The sequence below is a fragment of the Tupaia chinensis genome, unplaced genomic scaffold (assembly GCF_000334495.1).
Source record: "Tupaia chinensis unplaced genomic scaffold, TupChi_1.0 Scaffold000067_1, whole genome shotgun sequence".
Classification (NCBI taxonomy): Eukaryota; Metazoa; Chordata; class Mammalia; order Scandentia; family Tupaiidae; genus Tupaia; species Tupaia belangeri.
In genome coordinates, this window is record NW_006159526.1 from 246,038 (window position 1) to 251,498 (window position 5,461).

Sequence of the window (5,461 nt, forward strand, 5' to 3'; positions counted from 1 at the left end):
GCATTCCTGTCTCAAGGCTGCTGTTTGCTGTCTCCCGGCTGAACGCAGCTGGCAGAGTTCGCTCAGTTTGCAGTGCCTGACCCAGGTGGCGCTGCGCTAGCTGCGGGTCCCCTGGCTCTAGGCCCTCCTACCTCTGGTCATGGGGTTGCTGGCAGAGCAACTGCAGCGGCCCAGTGGTCTACGACGGAAGCTCTGCGCTGGGTGAAATTTAGCATTGAATAAGTCCTAGCTATTCAGAAAGTTGTCCAGTGCATAAAGATGAAACAGTCGCCAGAAGTCCTTGGTGATACAAACAGAAAGACTCAGGGACCAGAAGATGGCGTAATGGTTACGTCGTTGGGCTCCCACATGGCTGACCACAGGTTCTAGTACTGGGCTGGGGGAGGGGGTTGTTGAAACTTACACAGGGTGCGTGCCTGGGTGCCCAAAATCCCAGAGGAGAATGCAGGAAAAGGGATTGCAGTGTGGTCATATCCTCTGGGAGGGTGATTTTTTTGCTTTCTGTCTCTCTGTATCTCTGGCGAGCGCGTGCACCCTATAGCAAAAAATTTCTCTCAAAAAAAAAAAAAAAAAAAAAAAAAAAAAAGAACGTAAGAAAGCTTCAGAATTGTGAAGGAAATAACGAATGTTTATTCTTCAGCAAACCAGATTCCATGGATTTAATGACGGCCCTGGTGCTCCTAATGCCTAATTATGCTTCTTTAAAAAAGATTTATTTATTTAGAGGCCAGCAGGGGGCATGGTGGTGGGGTCTCTGGACTCACTCATGGCCCACCGTGGTTGGAGTCTGAGGACTCAGTGGCTTGAAACTCATGCTGGGTGCCTATGCTTGTGTGTCCAGAGTCCCAAAGGAAGAATAGAGAAGTGATTACCTAGTAGGTATCCACCCCTAGGAGGGTGATTTCTCACTTTCTTTTTCTGTCTCTGGCAAGTGCATGCACCCTATAGCAAAAATCTCTAAACTGACAAAAATGGATTATTTATTATTATTATTATTATTATTATTATTATTATTATTTTAGTGTGTTATATGGCATGTGTGCTCACTAAAGAGAGAGAGAAAGTGAGAAAGCAAGGCACCTGGTCTGGTACTTAGTCCACAGTGGACCATATGGGAATCCAGCACCTTTACCATCATGCCACCTACTGCCAATTGCATTTTTAGTCCCAGGAACTGACCAGTCCTTTGGGTCACCACCTAACGCTATAGTACTGAAAATGACTGTCCAGGAATTAAACAGAAAATCACCCAAATAGGCATGAATAGGAAACCTCTGAAGGTGAGAAGGAACAAGAAGAGGAGCATAACCCCTGACTGCTTTCTGGAGCAGGGGCTAGCGGAAGCAATTCTAACATCCACGATTTCACCTCCTTTAGATAAAAAGATTCCAGTTCAGAAAGAGCCTTGTCCAAACACTGGCAGAGACAAAGACCCCTGTGGAACTATGACGTGGGAGATTTGATGTGTTCCAAAGTGTTGGGTCTAGCTTGCTTATTTCTAGAAGTCACAACTGTGCCTCCACCTAGATCAAGGGGATGTTCTTAAGGGAAGGACTGTGACCTCCTGGCCCTGGGAGGATGCAGGGTGCCAGACTGACACTGCTGGCAGGTGTCTGTGGCTCAGTGGACAATGCTGGCGGGAGCTCACCTGACTGAGGACCCTCTGGCTGGTCAGGTTGGCTGTGGCATGCGTTGTGCCGATGATCGGGTGGTGACTGGCTACTTCACTGCTCACCGTGAGTGGGCCAGCCTCTTTATGAAATTGTCTTTGTGGCCAGTCCATGGCAGGATGAGGATTCAGGGTGACAAAGGCCTTCTACAAGTCGTTTGATGAACAGTCCCAGAATAAATCACTGGGGGCTGGTGGGTGGCATAATGGTTGGGGCATTGGACTCCTGTGTTTCTATTTTCCTCACATGGCTGACCTGGGTTCAAGTCTCAGACCTGCTGGCTTGCTTTCTCATCCTCTCTCTCTGTCTCTCTCAGGTCAAATACTAATATTAAATTTAAAGCCCTCTCTTCCTTTCTCTGCCAGCGTGGTGTGTCCAGGCCACTCGTTTCTTTGCCGTGTCTTCTCATAAGACTTTCAGAATCTAACAGTTTCTGGCCAAAAAACAAAAGCAAAATCTTCCCATTCCCCAATGAATTTAAATGAAAATTGGTAATAAAATCAGGTACGACTCCAAGAGGAGACACTGGAGAAGAACTGTGGTCACTATGGTCTTGCCACATCAAGCTGAAAATGGTCACCACTGCCTGGACACTTGAGGGTGTTTCATGGGGAAAAAATGATGCTTCACTTTGTTCCTAAGTTCTACATTGCTAGGCTGGTTCAGACCTTCTGTTTGAAAAAGCATTTTTAAATAATGCATTCAAAAATTAAATAATTTTTTTTTACATTTTAAATGTATTTATTTTAAATTTATTCATTCACTGTATTTCATTGCAGCATACAAAATGAGTTTTCCCACCCAGAATACACTGTATATTGGCTCAATCAAGGATATTACCATACATACTATCTTCTACAAATAATTTTCCATTTCATTTTTCTTACATATTTACTCCACCCCCCTTGATTCTCTCCCTCTCACCCTGTGCCATTTCTCACTCTCTGCTCACATCGTCTCTGGCATCCACAGTTGCTTTCCATGTTTCCTCCCCACACAGACATTTTACTGATTCACAAAAGATCTTAATTGAACTAAATACTTTCAATAGAGAGTACAGTTAATATAAACATATCTATGAAAACATTTCCGACTTTAGGCATAAATCTGTGAGTAGGATGAACATACTATAAAGTAGCACCTAGTTGAGGCTATACAGTTACTGTGGTCATTAAGTAGGTAGGTGTTTTTATAATTTATTTTTGGTTTGCTTGTTTTTTTATGTATTTTTAAAATTTCATGAGAAGCAGTTTTAGCTTTACTAAGTCAAAATCAAGGGACTAGTGGATGGCCTGACGTTTACATCACTGGACTATCATTCACACTTCAAGTCCTGGACCTGGCAGCTTAAAACTCACACCAGTGCATGCCTGCCCCAAATCCTGAGAGGACAGTGGTGCAGAAGGTATTGGGGCATGTCCATCTCCCATGGGTCATGATATCTTGCTTCCTGTCTCTCTGTCTCTCCTGTGTGTGCATCATGCACCCTATAGCAACACTCTCTTTAATAAATTAATTAATAAAAACCAAAAAAAAAGTTAAGAAAAAATTGCTTAAAACTTAAAGCCAGGAAAGAGGTTAGGATTCTGTTCGAACAGCAGGTAGATACTAAAAATTCAAAAACAGATATGGACAAAGCTAAAATGTAGCAACAAGTGCTCTGTAATTTTCTTCTGAAACATTTTTTTTCTCTCTCTATTCCCCCTTTTAGTAAAGAGAGGCATAAACTAACTTATTTGAAAGACAAAAAACAAACATAAAAAAACACTTTAGGTTCAGTTCCACAGTTCATGTGTTATTTGCACAAAGCTCCATAAGAATACTAAGTGACATAGTTGGCTTTGCTGGAATTTCAGATTAGACTCTTTAAAAAGCCTCCCAAGGCTACTGAGCCAAGTCAGAAATTCACCATCTGACAGTGCCTTTAAGTACCTGTCCTTGAGAGACTTTTGGGCTTGTCAGGAAGTGACCTTCTTTACTTACCTGCCAGACAAAACTGTTTATAGTACCAGGCAATCTTTCCCAGAGCTTCTGTTGGCTTTCTTGAGACCAGTCTTAGTTCCTTAGCTTTCTGGTCACATCTTCTGGAATGACATTTCAGTCAAAGCCCTGGCAATAAACAGTATTTTCAATTTGTGAAGCAAGGCAACCGATATTACTGAACTTACGCAAATAATCATTCTGCCACCAAATAAGAATACTTACAAATATTTTCTAATTCCAGAGGGTCAGGAAGGGAGAAAAGTCTGTTCCAATTAAAAAAAAAAGAACAAATTGCTGAACCTGTCAACAACTAAAAACAAAAATCCTTAAATCTGCAAGAAAACAAAAATCCTTAAATCTGGAAGACAAAGCATAGAAGAAAGTCAGTAATATTTTAGTCAAAACTCATAAAATTCTATTTCATCAGTTCAGTCTCACTTAATTCATCTCTCTTTGGTTGAGTTTACAGTGTTACTATGGTCCTATCATTCAAATCCTAAAAGTTAATATTCAACATTATTATTGGTATTTCCGGGCTTTTTCCTACAATTTAGTTGACCATTCTCTCCTTTTTCTTTTTTTTTTCTCTTATTTTTGTCTGTCTTTATGTTTTCCTGGTATAGCACACCCTTCAGAACTTCTTACAGAGCTGGATTGGTGTTGGTAAATTCTTTCAGGTTTTGTTTAAGAATGTTTTTGTCTTTTCATCCCATATGAAGGATAATCTTGCTGGGTATAGTATTCTTGGTTGAAATTGTTTTCCATTTAATTATTAGAATGTATTTTTCCATTCTTTCCTTCCTCACATTGTTTCTGATGAGAGGTGCGATGTTAGGCTGATTGGGTATCTTTTGTAAGTAACTTGATGTTTCCCTCTTGTCAATTTTAGTGTCTTGTTTTGTCTGCTGTTTTGGCCAATCTAGCTATGATGTGCATTGGAGATCTTCTTGACTTGGTTCTATTTGGGGTTCTTTGTATTTCTTGGGTGTGGATGTTTGAATGCCTCTCTAGGTTTGGAAAGTTTTCTTGCACGATTTCAAGGAATAGATCATCAATACCCCCTTATTAATTTCTTCACTTTCTGGGATACAAATTACAAAGATGTCTGGGTATTTAATGGTATCTAGTATTTCTCATATATTCTCATTATATTGGGTAATTTTCTCAGTCTCCTTGGTGATTTTTTTCTAAGTCAGAGATGTCTTCTACATGTGAGTCTCGATCTTCTGCATGGTTTAATCTGCTTTAAATACAAGTTTTGATTTCCCGTATTACAGCCTTCATCTCTAACAGCTCTGTTTGATTCTTTTTTATGGTGTGCATTTCTTCTTCAAATCATGGAAGAACTTTGTTATCTCCTGCATTTCATTGCTTCTTTTCTCTCCCATCTTCTGGAGTTCATTCTCTCTCTTCTCTTGCATCTTGATTAGTTTTGTGACATGAATATTCTGAATTCTATGTGTTTTCCTAATTTCTTGGAGTTCATTCTGAGTGTTCAGAGGTGTGTGGGAGGAGATGAGCCATGCTCTCTCTGTAGCTCTGTATTTTTTCTTGCTGCTCACTTGGCAGTCTCTTCTCTCTGATTTTTAGTCTTTTAGTGATGGATTCACTTTTGGCCAATTTGGTGGAGAAGTTTTCTGCAACTGTAAAGTTTGTGTGCGTCCCTTTCCTGTGAGGTACATTTGTGCCCATTCTCTCTTCTACTCTGTTAGATGGCTTCTGTTTAGGTTTTGGAGTCTGGAAGGACAAGTTTAGAGCAGAGGATAAATAAATATTTCTTTAAAAAAACAAAAGACTAAAATCCCTGA